This window comes from Meriones unguiculatus, chromosome 14, assembly GCF_030254825.1.
Source record: "Meriones unguiculatus strain TT.TT164.6M chromosome 14, Bangor_MerUng_6.1, whole genome shotgun sequence".
Classification (NCBI taxonomy): domain Eukaryota; kingdom Metazoa; phylum Chordata; class Mammalia; order Rodentia; family Muridae; genus Meriones; species Meriones unguiculatus.
In genome coordinates, this window is record NC_083361.1 from 89,912,772 (window position 1) to 89,930,772 (window position 18,001).

General features: G+C 40.8%; 1 protein-coding gene and 1 pseudogene across 1 annotated transcript in view; one reads left to right on the forward strand and one right to left on the reverse strand.

Moving 5' to 3' along the window:
* The window catches only part of LOC110541818 (interferon-induced very large GTPase 1-like), a 28,825-nt gene extending 16,776 nt beyond the window's left edge, over nt 1-12,049 (reverse strand). The window contains 2 exon segments of the mRNA XM_060367784.1: nt 9,179-9,296; nt 11,847-12,049. The gene's annotated coding sequence lies outside the window, so the exon portion shown is untranslated.
* On the forward strand, nt 2,500-2,623 carry LOC132647577 (small nucleolar RNA SNORA17; annotated as a pseudogene).
* Nucleotides 12,050-18,001: the final 5,952 nt, after the last annotated feature.

Sequence of the window (18,001 nt, forward strand, 5' to 3'; positions counted from 1 at the left end):
TATATAAAGAACTCAAGATGTTAAAAAGCAACAAATTGGGTAAAACAATTAAAAAATTGAGTACAGAGCTAAACAGAGAATTCTCAGTAGAGGAACATCAAATAGCAGAGAAACACTTAAAGAAATGCTCAACATCCTTAGTCATCTGGGAAATGCAAATCAAAACGACCCTGAGATTTCACCCATCAGAATTGCTCTGATCAAAAACTCAAGTTACAATGCATGCTAGAGAGGATGTGGAGAAAGGGGAACCCTCCTCCATTGCTGGCGGGAACGCAAACTTGTACATCCTCTTTGGAAATCAATCCGGCACTTTCTCAGACAATCATGAACAGTGCTTCTTCAAGATCTAGCTATACCACTCCTAGGCATATATCCAAAGATGCTCAAGTACACAATAAGGACATTTGCTCAGCTATGTTCATAGCAGCTTTATTTGTAAGAGCCAAAACCTGGAAACAACCCAGATGTCCCTCAATGGAGGAATGGATGCAGAAATTGTGGTACATTTACACAATGGAATACTACTCGGCAATTAAAAACAAGGAAATCGTGAAACTTGCAGGCGAATGGTGGGAACACATGGAATTTTTGAAAGAAGTGGGCGATGAAAAGATGAAAGACCTGGAGGGTTCAGGAGCTCCCACAGGAGACCAACAGAAGCAAAAAACAAACAAACAAACAAACAAACAAAAACAAAAGAAACCAAAAGATTGAGCACTAGATGCCCTGGAGAGAATGATATCCCAATCAAGGACAATGCATGGAGAGGACCTAAAACCCCCGCACAGATGTATCCCATAGGCAGCTCAGTCTCCAAGTGGGTACCCTAGTAAAGGGATTAGGTACTGTCTCCTCCATGAACTCAGTGACAGGCTCTCTGGTCACCGTCCCCTGGGTGGAGCAGCCTTATCAGGTCACAGAGGAAGACAATGTAGCCAGTCCTGATGAGACCTGATAGGCTAGGGTCAGATAGAAGGGGAGGAGGACCTCCCCTCTCTGTGGACTAGGGGAGGGGCATAGGAGGTGAAGAGGGAGGGAGGGTGGTATTAGGAGGAGATGAAGGAGGAGTATACAGCGGGAATACAAATTATAATAAATGATAGTAATTTAAAAAATAGAAAAAAATGTGACTGGGAGCTTGTTAACTCAGCGTTGAATCATGCAGGCATTTTATTTGCGTGCCTATACATTCCAGGGGCTACCAATTGAGGCTACATATCTGATTGTAGATTACTTTTGATTAAGGTAACTTAACAAAAATATTTTGTTAAGTTAAAAAAGTTTTGATTAAGGTAACTTAACAAAAATATTTCACTTCTTTGTCATATCAAAATGTAGATTAGGATTTCAGACATGTCTTTGGTTTAGATTCCTGTTTACAAAAGCCCAGTTTCATGATTACTGCTCCCATGCTTAGATATTGTGTGCTTTCAGTTATAATTGCCTGGATTTCCCATAGTCTGCCTTGCTTTCCTTTATATTCTTCCTTCTTACTTCTCTCTGTTCTCCAACAAATTCTTTTATCAAAAGATGAGATTAACATCATTGGTGAATGATGAGTTCAACTGCCTCTGCCCCTTTGCCCTTTTGCCTGTGTGTGAGGAAGAAGGAAGAAGGCTTGCATGTATATTGATCTTAGCTTTTTCAGTATCCAGAATTGTAAGGTCCAAAATTTGTTTATGTGTCGATCGTTAGTCTCAGCAAGCCTTTCATAGAAGAGAAATTGGTGCAGGGAGCTGAAGAGTTGTAGCACCTGAAATGTAGACGCAGTATGGCAAATAAGTATTAGAAAGAAGTTTGCAGAGCATGGGGATCAAGCCTACTTTACCACAAATAGAGAGCTCTGGGCAGTTTTGGCGAGAGCCCTGGTTAAGAGAAGAACTATGAGACTGTCTGAACTTTGGAGAGATCAATTGAATTGTGATGGTTCCATTATTGGCAGACATACAGATGCTGAACACAGCCCTGTAAATCTCAGGTAGAAATGAGGAATGAGGTGTTGTAAACCAGAGGTAAGGCCAATCTTACAAGGAGGTAAAAAACTTCAGTAGATTGTATCAGCATAGAAGCAAAGGACAAAGCTCACTGAAGAAGGATTAGGTCTAGTTGGCAATAAGCTCAGTTTTGGAGCAGGTGCTTAGCATGCACCATGGTCCCGGTTTAACATCCAGAACAAACAAAAATGAATAACAATATGAAACTGTAATCTGAATTCACTCATATAATAATTTATATTCATTACTGATGAGTAAACTTAGACAACCAGAAACACTTGGCCTAGTTTACACCAGTGAAGTATGTAAGAAGATGATATCATATCATGTTTTCCTAAAAATAAATAAAGCATCATATTTCTTAATTGATTCTTTGAGGCCATCATTACCTTACTTCCAAATCCTACTGTGACATTACAAAAAATAAAATCTGCAAACAAATATCTGTTATCTCTCAGAAACAAATGTTATCGTATGAAATGCAACAATACATAATACACCCCCTCCCCAGAGACATAGCACGTGTGTCAGTTGTCACATGTGTGTAGGTTTGTGGCAGAAAGGAAAGATGTTCTGTCTAAGCTCAGTGTCTGACCTGAGACCCTCTGAGTGATTAGTATCCCAAACTTCTTGAAAAAAGCCATGCTGAGACAGTCCAGCACTGCACAGGCCTGGACAGGCTCCAGGACAGGGAGCAAGCTGGAGAGGAGAAGAACCCCTCCTGGGACTGCGGCCCAGGTCAAGAGTGAGCCTGAGACTGGCAATCCTCCAATGGGTCCACTTGGGTGGACTGGGTGAGGAGGAAGCCCTCAACAAGTACCAGCCTGGGGCCTGGACAGGGAGCTGAACTGAGATGAACACTAGTCCAGCACCATGCGAGGCCTGGGCAAGGGGCAGGGTCAAACCATGCCCAGGACAACCCCTCCTAGGTGCCAGAACGAATGAGCAGGACACAGTGCTACTGAGACTACTCCTGAGATTACCTCAGACACTCAGAGACCCTGGGGCCTCTAAGAAGAGTAAGTGGTGGAGAAATGGAGGAGAAAGAGAAACAGAAACATGTGGACACAATGGAGAGAGTCAGAACTGGATACTCAATGGTAGTGAGGAACAGCCTGATGTGAGTAGCCAGCGATGGCACGTGGGACCAAGCTGAGGCCCTGGCCTGTGTTGTCACTAGGGGCCCTGTCTGGGTCTGGCTCTGTAGCAGCAGTTGTCTGTTGCCACCAAGGGTCAGGCTCATGTCCCTGGTCTGCTACTAGGGAACATGTTGGTGTCTGAGGGCTCTGCAGAACTGTCCCTATGCCTCACCTGGGCATCTTGGGAGAGCTGGCCCTGAGGGCATAAGAGCAGGAAAGCTGACCCCACCCATAGAGTTTGTGTTGAGCCAGCCAAAAAGAAGTGCACGGGAGAGCGGGCTCTACTACCACTTATCTCCCATGTGGTGGTGTGGATGAGGAAGAGATCCCCTCTCCTCCCTTTGCTATCACCACAGGTGGGTGGAGGAGCAGAACCTGACGGGGTCATGGGAGCAGAAGAGCTGTCCCTGCCCTTCACCTGCTTAGGCACTTGGGAGACTAGACCCTGTACCTCACCTGAGCTGCCTGGTAGAGCTGACCCTAACGACAGGTGCATGGGTGAGCTGGCCTGAGTGTGTGAGTATGAAGAACTGGCCCTGCAACTTGTCTGCTGTGTGGCAGCATGGGTAAAGGAGAGATGCCCTCCTCATCCCTTGTTCCTTACCATGTATGGCAGGCAGGAGGACAGGCCCTGCAGTCATGAGAGCAGGAGAGCTGGTCCTGCCCCTCATCTGCTGCAGCACTCAGGAGAGCTGGCTCTTCATTTTGCCTGGGCAGCATACCAGCTGGCCTTGGATGTGTGTGTGTGTGTGTGTGTGTGTGTGTGTGGTGGGATGTAAGCTGGCCCCCAAGGGTGTGAGCACAGGAGAACTGACCTTGTCTCTTGTCTCTGGGAGGTGGCATGGATGAAGGAGAGACACTCTCCTCCCCTCCATCATCCCTTATTACCTCTGGCAGACAGGATATCTAGCCCTGATGTCATGCGAGTAGGAAAATGGGTCATGTTCCTCATTGGCTGCAACACTCTGGAATGTGGCCTTGCACCTTGCCTGGACAGCAGGGTGTAGCTGGTCCTGGTTGGCCGAGTTGCTGGTGAGTCAGTGCTGACGGTGTGAGAACAGAACCATCTGACCAGCTCAGATATTTCTCAGGCTCAAATCCAGGGCTTTGAATTGACCCCCTACAACATCTACCATCTATGCTCTGCTGGAGCATGGGAAAGAGCTGGTCCTACAGATCCAAAACTACAGGATCTCCACGACACAGGGCAGCACCAGGATATTTGAGAAGAATCCCAGTGAGGTCCCAGTATTGATTGAGTAGCAGAAGCCAGAGGCCTCATACCAGACCAAAGCGTCATTGCAATGAGCATTTGAGAGCAAAGTTTATGGAGAAAAGGATATACTATGGGACACACTGTGACCACTACATACACCACAGTGAGGTTTTTTAGATTGTTGGGGGTGGTGGCAGGGGTGGAGGTTGCTTTGAGGGGAGGGGTAGGTAAGTGGGACAGTGGGTGCATGATGTAATTCACGAAGACAAATAAAAAGTCAAAATATATACAATAGAAGTTTGACCATGGCCAACTGGGCTTTATCTAGGTATGGCAAGCTGCCTTAACAAGTGAAAAACACTGGACGTAGGTCATATCAACATACCAAAGAAGAAAAATCACATGATTTTATCCATCAGACAAGAAGGCATTTTGACCAAATCCAAAACTCAAATCCTAATTTAAAAATCTCAGCATATAGGAAAAGAGGGGAAATCATTCGAGTTGGTACTCACATTAAAGTCCTAGGTAATAAACAAGGTAAGAAAAGTAAATAAACTTTATATAGAAAGTGCTAGGGAAAAATTAAATTCCTTTTATTCACAGATATGGCTTACTATGTAGAAAACCTTGGAGAGTGAACAATGCAAGCTGCCCTGAGTTAACATGAACATAAGAAAATTTCTCAGTATAGGATTAAAATTAAAGAAGCTCTTTGTATGTCAACAAAGGATAATTGAATGGTGTTTCAAATTAAAGCACATTACTATTTACATACATACCAAGAAAAAGAAAATTCTGATGGAACAGATTAAAGAGTACACAAATAATGAAGCCATACTCCTTAATTAATGCTGCTCAATTCTAATTGCCCTACGGATCCCGGGATGAAAGAATCAACAGAATGTGTAAATATCTAAATTATAAAGATAGATTAATTAGGTTGGCTCATATGGTATGAATAGGGCAGTTGGACAGTGCTCAGCTATACGCTGCAGAAGCTGAGAACTAAGTTCCCAACCAGGAAGGATGTCTACACACTCTCAGTTCAATGCGTATGCCTTGAAGAGCTACTGAAATTGAGCACGTGTTGCATACCTGAAGAGCTGGACTCGAATGCCAGCAGGTGGCCCAGCAATAGAAGCAGTCCCTGGGGAAAGAAAGCCTGTGTGTGGCTTCCTCTCCCTTCTTCAGCGCAACAGTTTACACTGTTGATGACCTCACCGCTGCTCAGGGCAGGTGCTTCCTCACTATTCACGGACATGTCAGCCCTATCTGAGAAGGCTTTCACAGGCATAAAGATGATTGCACAAGTTCTAGGCATCTTCTCCCCAGTTACGGTGTCACTTCAGATCAGCCATCGCAGTAGCTCCTTACAGCTTGAGCAAAATAGATTCACTACACCCTTAACACAACCTCACTATAACCCCATCAAATTATTTTCTGGATGAGAAACAAACAAAGTTCATATCAAAGAAGAGAAAGTACAGAACAACCAGTTCAGCATTAAAGAAGAAGAATAGAATATTGACACACTAAGTGTTAATAAAAAGGTACATCAATCAATGACCTATGACATACCCACTTCTTTAAAAAATGAACACAAAGAAGAACATGGGATCAGGAAAATCGCAGACGACATCTATACATCTGCTGCTCAATCAAATACATGCATACTGCTTAGGTTCTCTTAATGTCTATAAACCCAACAAAATAGTATTTTAAAGTCTATTTCATAAATTACTAAAATGGCTTATGTACAACTTTAGATAATATATGATGCCCAAAAGCAAACATTTTAAAACCATAATTAACATAAAAATACTTTACTTATGGCTTGGTTCATTTAGAACAACATTCTTTACTTCATAAAACAATTTTCATTAAGATATGTTTAAGTATTGACTACATAAATCTTAATATTCCTATACATGTTCATAAAATTAATAAATTAAAATTTATCTTTTAAAAGAGTTAAGGATAATAACCCCCCAATCATAAAATGTTTTATGTGAGTTAAATATTTTGATATATACCTAAATTCTTTGATTAGGTTAATTAGAATAGATTTATTTTCAAAAACTAATCCTTATACATGATAAATGGATCCTTACAAATGATAAATGTAAGATTTTCATTAAGCTCTGATATATACAAACTGATAAATACACCTACATATACATTGGCTAAATACCTTCATGTTATTTTTTCTTTTCCTAATGGGAATTACAGAAGATAGTATCCCACAAACAAAAACATTCATAATATTGAGAGTGTTCCTTCATACACTTCTTAAAAAGGATATTCACTTAGTGTTGCCAAAACAATTTATTATATCTCAAAGAAAAATCTAACTAACATCCAGCTATACCACTCCTTAGCAAATATATAAAAGATCCAAGTACACAACAAAGACATTTGCTCAACCATGTTTCTGGCCGCTTTTTTCAAAATAGCCAGAACCTGGAAACAACCCAGATGTCCCTCAGTGGAGGAATGGATACAGAAACTGTGGTACATTTACACAATGGAATACTACTCAGCAATTAAAAACAAGGAAATCATGAAATTTGGAGGCAAATGCTGGGACATAGAAAAGATCATCCTGAGTGAGGTATCCCAGGAGCAGAAAGACACACATGGTATATACTCACTTATAAATGGGTCCTAGACCTATAAGATAGGATAAACATACTAAAATATGTGCACCTAAAGAAACTAAACAAGAAGGAGGATCCAGGGTATGGTGATCAATCCTCACTTAGAAAGACAAATGGGAAAACAAGAAACAGGACAGGATCTTACCATAGAGGCCTCTGAAAGACTACCTAGCAGTGTGTCAAAGCAGATTCCGAGACTCATAACCAAACCTTGGACAGAGTGCAGGGAATCATATGAAAGAAGGGGGAGTTAGTAAGACCTGGAGAGGACAGGAGTTCCACAAGGACCAAATATATCTGGACAAAGGGGTCTTTTCTGAGACTGATTCTCCAACCAAGGACCATGTATGGATATAACCTAGAACCCCTGCTCAGACGTAGGCAATGGTAGCTCAGTATCCAAGTGGGTACCCTAGTAAGTGTAACAGGGACTGTCTCTGACTTGAACTCAGTGGCTGGTTCTTGGCCAACCCCCTGCCTCGAGGGAGGAGCAGCCTTGCTAGGCCACAGAGGAGGACATTGCAGCCAGTCCTGCTGAGACCTGATAAGCTAGGGTCAGATGAAAGGGGAGGAGGACCTCCCCTAAAAGTGGACTTAGAGAGGGGCAGGGAGGAGATGAGGGAGGAAGGGTGGGATTGGGAGGGAATGAGGGAGGTGGCTACAGCTGGGATACAGAGCAAATAAAATGTAATTAATATAAAAAATAAAAATTTAATTAAAAATTTAACTAACATTAATGTGTCATTAATATGTAGAAACTATTTTCAATCTGCTTGTGTTCATCCCTCTTAAAAACAAAACAGTTTTCTCCCTAAATTTCCTATCTGGGCCACTTAAGACCATTAAGGAAAAAAAAAGATAAAAAGGAAGAGAAATCTCTCAGACTGCTAACATGCTTTGCCTGAGTTTCAAATACAGCTTCCTGTTTATTCATTTGAAATGTAGATATTTTGTTAAGAAGCAAGAGCTTTTTAAATTTTGTCAGCTCACAAATATATAACACAATAAGTAACATCAAGGAAAATGAAGGATATAAAAGGTTGTGAAAATAAAATATATTTTGGTATTAAGAGTAAAAACATAATTTTAGATGAGAGGGGATTTGACTTCTAGATACTAAGGTAAAAGATTGTTCTAATAAAAATAAAATGAGATTGGATAAAAGTGAAAGGAAACATGTATCACAAAATGGTTTATAAAGTAAAAACACTTGAAAATGGTATATTGAGTCAGTGAGATGGCTCAGTGGGTGAAAGGCACCCAAGGACCTAAGTTTGATCCTCAGAGCTCACAGGCTAGGAGAACTGGCTTCCCCAAGGTATTCTCTGACTTCACATGTACCCTGCAGTACCCACATCAGTAACACACACACACACACACACACACACACACACACACAGGCCTAAATAAATATGAAAGTATTATAGATTTATGAAAACTTACTTAAAGAGCAAGAATTTTATGTTTTGTCAAAATAACCATAAATGGTTTCTAATTAGAAAACTCTTGTCTTAAATGAATAAAGGTTTGTTTAAAAATATTTGTAGGGAATCTAAGATGTTGGTGCTGATCACACATGGTATCTGAACAGCAGGGCGGAAGTGATTACAGAGTGACAAACAGGCCATGCTGTGGTCCCCCAAATGCCAGCGCCCGTGCTTCTCAGGTGAGGGAATCAAGTGAGGGAATCCAACCTCAGGTTACCCAGCTTGTCCCAGGAAAAGTTCCCAGGGTCCTGCCAGCCCACAGTCCCAGCTTCTGGTCACCCAACAACTCTCACTGCCCCATAGATATCTTCCAGGTACCAGGGGCACTTGACTCCAACCTTAGACCCCCTGACACTAAAGATTCACAGAAACAGCCCCAGCTGCTGCTCCAAAGTGCAACCTGTCTCCCTAAGAAGACTGCCCAGTTCTCTGAGCTCACAGGTTCTCCAAAAATGGCTGGGCCCAGCAAATACAGTGTCTGAGCATAGTGTCTGCACAGCTCAAGCTCATTGACCTTGGAGCAAGAAAGCAATAGCAGGGCAGCTGATTCTGGGACTTCCTCTGGGAGAAGAGGGCCTCCAGGCTCCTGAGGAGTCCAGTTGGTCCTCATGATCACACATCTGAGATGAGCCATGGACAAGTCCCTGAGAACTTCACGATAGTCTGAGACCATACTCACCACTCTGAGGAGGGCTCCTTCAGGAACATACAGCTTCTGGCCCAGGGCTATTCCTGCACCACCAACAATTCCAGCAAGAACCAGGAACTATCAGCCAACTCCAGAGACATCCAGATAGCTAGAGGCCAGTGTAAAAACACAATCAACAAAAGCCAGAGCAATATGGCATCTCCAGAACCCAGTTATCCCATGGCAAGCAGACCTGTATACCCTAACATAACTGAAATACATGTAAATGACCTTAAATCTATCCTTGTGAAGATGATAATGAAGGAAATGAATAAAACCCTTAGAGATATAACAGGAAGATACATTCAAACAAACTGTGGCCTTTAGAGAGGAAATGAATAACTCACTAAAAGAAATACAGGAAGATGCAAACAAACAGGTGAAGGAATTGACCAAATCATTTAAAGAAATGCAGGAAAACATAAACAGGTGAAGAAGATTAATAATACAGTTCAAGATCTGAAGATGGAAATAGATACAATAAAGAAAGCACAAATGGAGAAATTCCTGAAGAGAGAGAACTTATAGAAGAAAACAGGAACTACAAAGGTAAGCATCACCAACAGAATACAAGATACAGGAAAGAATCTCAGGTGTAGGAGATACAATGGAAGAAAGATATGCACCAGTCAAAGAAAATGTGGGAGTAAAGGCCTGGGAAAAGGTTTTCCAAGAAAACGAACCCAGGAAGCAAGCTGGAGTAGCCATTCTAATATCTACTAAAATAGACTTTCAATCAAAATCAAAAGATTGAGGAAGGACGCTAACCCCCAGGATACAAGGACACCCACATTTGTAAAAGAAACACTAATAAAGCTTAAACCACACATTGCTTCCCACACAGTAATACTGGGAGGCTTCAATATCCCTCTCTCACCAAAGGACAGGTCAACGAAACAGAAACCAAACTGAGAAGGAATGACACTAACAGATGTCATAAATCAAATAGACCTAACAGACATTTACAGAACTTTATACCCAAACACTAAACAATATACCTTCTTCTCATCACCTCATGGAACCTTCTCCAAAATTGACCATCTAGTTGGTCGCAAAGCTAGTCTCAACAGATATGTGAAGATTGAAATAATCTTGTATCCTATCAGACCACCATGGACTAAAAAGGTGGACCTCAACAACGACAGAAATAACCAAAAGCCTACACACACATAGAAACTGAACAACTCGCTGTTCAAGGACAATATGGTCAGGGAAAAAATAAAGAAATTAAAGACTTCCTAATATTCAGTGAAAATGAAGGCACAACATACCCAAACTTATGGGACACAATGAAAGCAATGCTAAGAGGAAAGTTCATAGCACTAAGTGCCTTCACTAAGCAATTGGAGACATCTCATACTAGCTACTTTACAGCACACCTGAAAGCACTAGGAAAAAAAGAAGCAGACACACTCAAGAGAAGAAGATGTCTGGAAATATTCACACTCAAGGCTGAAATCAATAAATTAGAAACAAAGAGAACAATTCAAAGAAATAAAACCAAGAGCTGGTTCTTTGAGAAAATCAACAAGATAGACAAGGCATTAGCCAAACTAAGCAGAGAGATACTATTCAAATAAACAAAATCAGGAATGAAAATGAAGACATAACAACAGACTCTGAAGAAATCCAAAGAATCATCAGGTCTTTCTTCAATAGCCCATATTCCACAAAATTGGAAAATCTAAATGAAATAGACAATTTTCTCGATAGATTCCACATACCAAAGTTGATTCAAGATCAGGTTAACAAATTAAATAGTCCTATAGCCCCTAAGGGTTGGCAGGGTAGTTAGAAAGGGTGGGATCTTGCCAGGCCGAGAGAAAGAGGATGCAGACAGTCCTGATGTGACTTGATAGTTTAGGGTCAGTTGTAGGGGAGGAGGGCTCCCCTTTCTGAGGACTAGGGGAGAGGTCTAGGGAGAAAGAAAGAGAGAAGGTGGGACTAGAAGGAGATCAGGGAGGGGGCTACAAAAGGGTGGAAAGTGAATAAATAAGGAAACAGATTTAAATTAAAAAAACTTGTCAAACTTTATCTTAATAGTAGACAGCCAAAATTATTCATTCTTCAATACTGCTGTAACTGACCCTCTAGGTATTTAACAACCATACTTAGAGGTCTAAATCAATGAGGATAATTAATATTTTGGCATTCTCCCCGGGTCAACAGATTACCAAGGGATCAGGGAAAAATAGGAGGCCTCTAAGAGTGTCTTATAGCTGCAGTGAATCAGCTGTCTTCCTGATCTGCGAGGCCATGGAGAGCAATCTCAAAGTTTGGACTAGCATCCACAGGATGAGCACTGTTACAGAAGGGAATGTTTTCAAGGCTTCCATGTCAACAAGCCCCTGACTCATCCCAACAAATGATACAACTTGTACAGAAATGAAAAGAGCCAACTAAAGAAGGCTGAGGAGAAGCAGATTTTAGCACCCAGCTTTATGCATACAGCACGGTTTAAAGAATCAATTCATGGTTTGTTAATTCTAGGAGGTGCCATGGACTAAAGTCTGGTTTTGCTGTGAGCCCTAGGTTTTAGTAGGATAGCAATATTAAATTTCTGTCTGAGCCTTTAGCATGGCACAATCTATGTGTGTCCCTAATTTTCATTATTTTTCTTTTACACTAGTTTCCATGTCTACCCAATATTCTCACCTACCTGTCTCTTTGCAGTCCAGTTCCTTTCTTCAGATTGTTGCTCCAGAGAGTAGTTCTAGGAAATCATGTATGTACCTTCCTCAAGGCTGCTAGGCTGCTGACCTAGCATCTGTCTGCTCAGGCTCAGTTAGGGCTCTTTGAGGTCAGGGGCTGAACTCTGCCCTCAGCCTTTTCCTGCCCCTGTTTCCCATGAACTTCAGTTAATCATTTCCTCTTATTGCTTAGACCATCTCCTTTCTGCCTTTAAATAAAGACATTCAGTTTCATTTCTCAGTCAAAGCCCATTTCCCAGAAATTCTTCCTTTAACCACGAGTAAAAGGGATGTTGTCAGTCAGCTGAATGTCTGCTCATGAACTGATATTTTTGGGAAGCTATCTTTCTACAGTTTCTCCTTTCTTTAATTTTTCTTTTGCTGTCAATCCCCAACTACTTGAAACTCTGAAGTAAAACGACTTGGTAGCACAGTCCTTTTTTTTTTTTTTTTTTTTTCTATTCTGTTCAGAGTGTTGTGAAAACTTAGCTAGTCTTCAGCAGTATTGCTTGTAGAGACTGGCAGCCTATGTAGAGGAATCCTCCTCTGGCCAAGTACAGTCCTCACTCCCTGCAGTCTACACACTTTCCCTAGAAAGGTGGTCATTTGCCCTACAGACAAATATCTGAATTCATCTCATATAGTAATTGTAGAGGCAAAAATGTTCTCACATTCAAATCAGATGTCCTCAGCCACATACTTCACAGGAATTTTATTCTCCAAATAATTCACTTAATGTCAGTCTCAGAGAAGACCCTGTGCCCAGATATATTTGGTCCTTGTGGAGCTCCTATCCTTTCCCCATCAGACTAACTCCCCTTCTTTCTTATGATTCCCTGTACTCTGCCAAAGGTTTGGTCATGAGTCTTTGCTTTGAAAACACTGCTAGTTAGAGTCTTTCAGATGCGCTCAGTAGACTCCTGTCATACGTTCAATGCCCATCCCATCTGTCTTTCTAAATGAGGATTGATCATCTTACCCCATGTCCGCTCAATTGATTATCCTTTTTAGGTGTATAGATTTCATTATGTTTATCATATCTTATAGGTCTATATAAGTGAGTATATCCCATGTTTGTCTTTCTCCTTCTGGGATATTTCACTCAGAATGATCTTTTCTAGATCCCACCATTTGCCTGCAAATTTCATGATTTCCTCCTTTTTGATTGCTGAGTAGTATTCCATTGTATAAAAATACCACAATTTTTGTACCCATTCCACCGTTGATGGACATCTGGGCACAGGGACATTCAACCAAGGACCATGTATGGACATAACCTAGAACCTCCACTCAGATGTAGCCTGTGGTAGCTCAGTAACCAATTGGTTTCCCAAAGTGAGGGGAACAAGGACTATTTCTAAAAGGAACTCAATGACTGGCTCTTTGGCCTCCCCACCCCCAAAGGGAGGAGCAGTCCTGTTAGGCCACAGAGGAGGGCTTTGCAGCCAGTCCTGAAGATACCTGATAAAACAGGTTCAGATGAATGGGGAGGAGGTCCCCCCCATCAGTGGACTTGGAAAGGGGCATGGTGGAGATGAGGGAGGGAGGGAGGGAGGGGCTGGGAGGGAATGAGGGATCGGGACACGGCTGGGATACAGAGTTAATAAAATGTAACTGATAAAAAAAATAAAAAAAAAATAATTCACTTAATGTTCCGTGGAGTATTTCCAGCTTCCATATGTTGTAATTTCTTATAGTTTCCTTCTAATCCAGCCATATTCACAAATGGAGAACATTTAAGTTACTTATGAACTCATAGTTCATTTTTTCTTCTAATCACTCAGATAAAATCTCATTTCTCATTCTATCTACCTTAGGAAATAATTTTCTAGATTGTTTCCAAATTCGTCCTCCAAACCCCTGTTCTGACGGTTTTCTTTTGGGAAGATGTCATTCAGTCTCCCTCAGCCTTGGGTTTCTCAACCATCTGTGGACTTCTTCTGTTTCTACCCCACACTCTTGGGTCTTGTTCATATCTCCAGAGTGTCTTGCGCCTCACTGAAGAATCCCCGTGTAGATGCCAGAGCTTCTGGAGAACTAAAACCCTTCACCAGCAGAATATAAAGCCAGTGCTTGGCATGAAGGAAGCAGGGAGAGAGAAAGCAGGTAGGGAGAACTCCAACGATCAACCTCCTTCCACCAGCATCTTCTCAGGCTTGAGCTGAGAGGGACACTGAGGCAGACCGTTATTTAAGAAAGAGATTTGTTAGAGCAGATAGACAGGCACACAACAGTGCTGTAGGGTTTCAGGAGAGTTTGCACATTCAGACACTCAGACATATATACCCTCCCAGGGGCGCCCTAGACTGTGCAGCCTCACTTAACTTACAGGGGCTGGGAATTGGTGCTTGGCATTTCCCCTTCAGATTCAATCCATATTTAGTTAAGATATATCTTTGGCAGAGCCTGACAATGATTCCCAGCAGCAGACACAACCTTGGGGTTTTTATATGTGAAATTATGGAATTTTACGAGAATTTGGTGTAAGTTCAGATATGAGAACATCCAACTCTCACAGTTCAGTAACTTAATCAAAATTTCTCGTGTCCTCTCTTTATTATCTTCTTTCTATCTCTGTCTCATATGCAACTCATCTGAACAGGGAGGAGAAAGGAAAGTTATAGCCCTGACTTTATGAGGTCTGCGATGCAGAAATAATGAAACATTCTGCTCATCCTTGTTCCAGCAAACTATTTTTGTTGTTACACTTACGATGTTGTTTCATTTAGACCTCTATGTAAGAAAAGCTAGAGTAGTTTTCTTTGAAAGGATCTCAAGAGATCTTTACTGACCTGTGGGGAGCCAGGCCAACTCAAAAGTTTCTCAGAGACTGATATCTCTGAGAATTTTATTTAGGGAGAATTTTTTAAGGTGCGGTTGGGGACAGGAGTTCCCTCAGCTTTACTAAGCTGAATCTCACTCATTAATGTGATGTGTCTGTGCTTCTGTAAAACTGTTCTATGTTCAGCACAACACTTGTGAAATTGTTGCAGTCTGTGGTTCTTAGCTATACTGTTACTGCACATATTTGTGTACATAGGATTAGTAGTCGTCTGTTTTCATCCCTCCTCTGTTAGCCCCTCAAAGCTTAGTGGCAGGATGACCCAGTAAATGGGTGTTTACCTTCAAATACCTACGTGGTGTTTCAGATATAACTGAACCGTTTGCTATCCTCACAGGCAGTGTATGTAAATTGGCCCATATGCCACCATGGTCCTCACTGATACTGCTAGTTATTTAAATGGACATGATATGATCTTACATTGCACTTTGAATTTGCGTCTTTGTCGGACTGTGCTGAATACAGTTTCATGTTACTATTAAATCTTAAAATATTTTCTACTCCAAACTTTATTTTCAAATATTATGCTTATGCTAATTTTTGGTTGTTTTTCTACTTTCCATTTTTCAGGTTTCTTTATGTGTTTTAAGTCTGGCTAGACAACTTCATGAAATCCTTCTTCTTAATTTCTGTGGCTTGACATTTTTCTTCTTATCTGTTTTTATTACCATATTTATTTTTATATTTTAATGAAATCCACTTAATAATTATTTCATTGTTGACTTTTTCATAACTAATTAGTGAATTATTTATTATGCATCTCTTCTCTAATCACTTTCATTCAGATGTTTTGTTATGGCTTTCTAACAGTATAATTCTTCTTAAATGTAGTCTGTGGTCTGCTTTGCTTAAATATTTTCCTCGCTATGAAATGATAAATGAGGATCCTCTCCTTGGATATAGAGCTAACGATCATTTCAGGCACTACTTATTGAAAACACCGTCTTTTGCTACACAATTTTTGAGTTTGTCATAAGTTAAGAATGTGAATGAGGTTCCTTTTGGACTTCCTTCTACTGTAAAACACTTCAAAGAAAAATGAAAAAGCATCTAAATGAATAGAGATTCTACTTGATCATGAAATTCAAAAGTCAGTTTTTGAGCCATAAATTTAAGTTTCTATGTATTGATTTCAGTGCCAAAGACGATTTAAGTGTTCTCACATAGTGTCATACCAATAACACTTATCTTGTCCCAACATATGGGACTGTAGATATGTCCTAGTAAGCAAAAATTTTAATGTTAGTTATGAGTAAGTTTGAACCACATGTTAAATTACCAGCAAGAATGATAAAATTTATTACCTCAAATTTATTATTTGGAAAATTTTTGATTACTTAATTATTAAGAGAAACAGACAACACATATATTTTAGCCATTGGAAAAACTTTGAAAAGCCATCCATCCTTTTATCCACACATACAGAAGAGTAACAGACAGACAGACAAACACATGTAAATAGTATGTATAAGTAGTTGCTTTTGAAATGATATTTTCTTTCCTGCCTAGAAAGACCTTTACAAAGGTAGTAGAGATGGGGCTGGTATTCATACATGCATGTGCTTGGCGGCTTTTTGGGTCACTCTGTCAGATGGCAAACATTATTTACAGTGTGTCGCCTCTCCTCATCATTCCAGAGCCTGAGCCAACTCTTCCAGCAGAAGTGCAGTCTCCCACGCCTTTGCTCATCTCCACAAATTTGAGTCATCTTCCCCTCTCTGAGACCTCTATATGTTCATGAACTTTAATAAACGTGTGTGAGGTTTCCCTTGTTTGTATGAGTTAATTTCATATGCACTATGTTGATCAGATGCTGCAAGGATAGAGTACGATTTTAAACTTTTGATATGGTCACTATGCTTTAGTGTTTACTATGAGAAGGACATGCTTAGCCAGGACACAGGCAAGTAGCAGATGACTGTGTTTGTGGTAGGAGAATCTATCTGAACCAGTCATTAGTATAAAAGGAGGTGACGCCAGTACATGTCAGTGTTTGGCTTGTACAAATGTCCATAAACATTTGTTCTCCCCAGCACAATGTGGATGTCATTCAATAGGAGAAACCAGAAGAAACCACTGTGCTATTCCAAGACTGGAGGAGGACACCTTCTTTCAGTGGGCTAAGGACAGAGATAGGGGAGGAGAGAGGGAGGGAGGGGCTATAATTGGGATACAAAGTGAATAAATTGTAAAAAAATAAAATAAAATAAAAAGACTGAGGAAGATAACTTCCCTTACTAGGCTCTGTCTCTGTCTTTTTTTAATTATCTATCTATCTATCTATCTATCTATCTATCTATCTATCTATCTATCTGTCTGTCTGTCTGTCTGTCTGTCTGTCTGTCTGTCTGTCTGTCTATTTTAATTTATTTACTTGATATCTCCACTATAGCCCTCTCCTTCATTTCCTCCTAGTTCTACCCACCATCCCTCTTTTCCCAATATCCCCTTTCCCTAGTCCCCTGGTAGGTGAGGTCCTCCTCCCCTTCTATCTGACCGTAGCCTATCAGGTCTCATCAGGGCTGCCTACACCAATTTCCTCTGTGGCCTGGCAAGGCTACACCCCCTCAGGGGGAAGAGAACAAAGACCTGGCCACTGAGTTCATGTCAGAGACTGGCCCTGATCCCCTTACTAAGAAACCCACTTCTGTCTTTCTTAAACTCATTCAAATAGCAAAGAGAAAATTCTTCATACCATTTGTTCACCTAAAATTAATTTGGGAACTCTAAAATTGTCTTCATTTCTCAGCTTCTCCTTCATCATATTAAACCAGGTGGCAATTGTACTTCTGTGTTTCCTTCCATGTTTTATTTATTTATTTTTGAATGCTAGTATGTTTTCCTCATTTTCTCCTATGCATTCTTGGCATTAATTCCAGGGAACTTTGAGAAAGCAAGGAGCTTGTCTCTGGATGAAGGTTTTATTTTTTTACTCAGTGATGTCTTGAGTTATTCTTCATGTGCTCTTTCTTGCTACACTTTGAGACTAGAAATGGCAGGACTTTTTTTTTTTTTTGCTATTCTTGAGATTTCATCTCAGTGAGACCAAAGTATCAAAAACCAGAGTGATCTCAAAAAAATGCATTCTAATGACATGGCTAAAGATTTTCTCCCAAAGTAAAGCTCCTTTGGTGCAAAAACAGAGGAACAGCAATCACAAAACCCCTACAGGTTTCACATCAAAGGGAATGAGGTAATTTACTGTAGAGACAAATCTAAGTGACCATGGCCCAGTAACATGGAGCAGCATTGTTCTGTAAATGGTGTTGCCACATTTCATGA